At 49.0% G+C, this 2,500-nt stretch overlaps 1 protein-coding gene across 1 annotated transcript in view; it reads left to right on the top strand.

The window, feature by feature from the left end:
• The window catches only part of LOC310804643 (dymeclin-like), a gene marked incomplete at its 3' end in the record, with an annotated part of 39,343 nt that overhangs the window by 28,645 nt on the left and 8,198 nt on the right, over window positions 1-2,500 (top strand). The gene's annotated exons all lie outside the window — the stretch shown is intronic.

Genomic DNA, 2,500 nt, shown 5'->3' with positions numbered 1-2,500 from the left:
AGGGCTAGGCTAGGCTAGGCTAACCTGCTCGATCTTTATGTAACAGGCCTATAGACAGTCAGAGGTAACTAACTACATGTACTGTAGTGTATGAACAATGGGTTGGTACCAGAGCATGTGAGCAGAGTTTCAGCGGTAGGAGATGCCCCTCCTCACTCACGAGGCTAGCTAACCCTCTGCTCCCCCGCTCCACACCCTCCCCTCACGCTCCCCCGCTCCTCACCCTCCCCTCTGCTCCGTGGAATGAAAGGCAATGGCCTTTGTACATTTACATACAAGTCTATTTAGCAGACACAACACTTTAATCCAAAGAGACCAAGAATAAGTCCATTTGTCTAAGTAAGTGAATCGACTATACACCAAGTCTTCGCAAGTAAAACCTTCCATAAGAACAAGTGCCATCGGCAGTCACAGTGCTGGAGGAAGGAAGAGGGTTTTATTTTTGGGGGGATTCCAAGTTGTGGTGTTAGGGGGTGGAGAGGTCGGAGGAGGAAGAGTCCAGGTATACCCTGCATTTCATTTACCAGGCCATAATACCCCCCAACCACGCTAATACCCCCCCAACCACAGTGATACCCCCCAATCATGCTAATACCCCCCCCAACCACAGTAATACCTCCCAATCATGCTAATACCCCCACAACCACAGTAATACCCCCCCCAACCACGCTAATACCCCCCCAACCACAGTAATACCCCCCCAACCACAGTAAATACCCCCCCAACCACAGTAAATACCCCCCCAACCACAGTAATACTGGAACAACTGGAAGCTGGAACAACAATTTGCAGCCAGCAGCCAGCTCTGCATTCAACACCATCGCCCCAGCTCTCATCCAGGACAAGCTATCCCAGCTGAGCGTGCCTGAGCCCACCTGCAGATGGATCACTGACTTCCTGACAGACAGGAAGCAGCAGGTATGCGGCTGGGCCAGCTTGTCTCGGAGCCCCGGACCATCAGCACCGGAGCCCCACAAGGCTGTGTGCTCTCTCCTCTACTCTTCTCCCGCTACACCAACAGCTGCACCTCTAGCCACCCTTCTGTCAAACTCCTGAAGTTTGCGGATGACACAACCCTCATTGGATTAATCTCCAATGGTGATGAGGCCGCCTACAGAGAGGAAGTTGACAGCCTGGCTTCCTGGTGCAGCCAGAACTACTTGGAGCTGAACGCCCTAAAAACTGTAGAGATGGTAGTAGACTTCAGGAGAAGCCCAGCCCCAACTGCCCCCCTCATCATGTGTGACTCCCCAGTTAACACAGATTCCTAGGGACAATAATTTCACAGGACCTCAGGTGGGCGGAGAACATCTCCATCAAGAAGGCCCAGCAGAGGATGTTCTTCCTGCGGCAGCTGAAGAAATTCAACATGCCGCAGAAAGTGATGGTCGAGTTCTACACGGCCATCATTGAGTCTATCCTCAGCTCATCGATCACCGTCTGGTTCGCTGCCTCCACTGCCGAGGACAAAGGCAGACTGCAGCGGATCATTCGGTCAGCCGAGAAGGTCATCGGCTGCAACCTGCCATCTCTCCAGGACCTGTTCCTCTCCAGGACCAGTAAGAGAGCAGGAAAGATCATCGCTGATCCTTCAAATCCTGGTCACAACCTCTTCCATAGACTTCCATCCGGTAAAAGGTTCTGGTTAATCAAGACTAAAACCTCGTGCCACCTGAACAGTTTCTTCCCCATGGCAGTGGGGCTCACAAACAAGCCCCCTGCCTCTCACTGACTCTGGGACTTCCACACATCCCCACCCTGTCTCACACACACAATGCACTGACAGTGTAATTTCTAATTATTTAAACTTATTCTAATTTATAGTGTACATGCCCCATACCCATCTCACAGCCTCTAGCCTCATTGCCACTTACAATATGTATTGTTCTGCTGCTCTTTTTTGTAAATTTGTAAATTCGTTATTGCTATTTTGTTAATATTTTGCTATTTTGTAAATTTCTTGTCAATATTTGCTATTTGTTTTTTATGTCCATGCACCAACCTCACCAAGTCAATTTCCTGTATGTGCAAATATATTTGGCCAAATAAAAGAATTCTGATTCTGAATTCTGATTCTAATACCCTTCCAACCACACTAATACCCCCCCAACCACACTAATACCCTTCCAACCACACTAATACCCCCCCAACCACAGTAATACCCCCCACCCACGGCCCCTGAGGAGGAGAGCAACCAGCAGAGCTCCTCTAGGAGAAGTCATGTTTCAACCAGCTGAGTTGCTTCCTGGGCAGGAAAAACAAGCTCATAAACAAATGACACTTTCGTGATCTCAGACCCATTTCTCTGCAGGACAATATTTCATTTTTAGAATTCTTTCAAATTATTTTTATTTTTTTTGTCGGCTGTTCGCTCGGTCTTCATTATTCTGTATTTTCCCGCTTGTCAAAGAGTTTGTCGTGTGTTGGAACGGGGAACCTTTAAAGCACTTATCTCCTGGTGCTGGTCCCCCAGCCTGCAGTCCCATTACCTCCAGACGTG

The sequence above is a fragment of the Argentina silus genome (genome assembly GCF_951799395.1).
Source record: "Argentina silus genome assembly, chromosome: 5".
NCBI lineage: Eukaryota > Metazoa > Chordata > Actinopteri > Argentiniformes > Argentinidae > Argentina > Argentina silus.
This window is presented reverse-complemented; position numbering and strand designations above follow the sequence as displayed.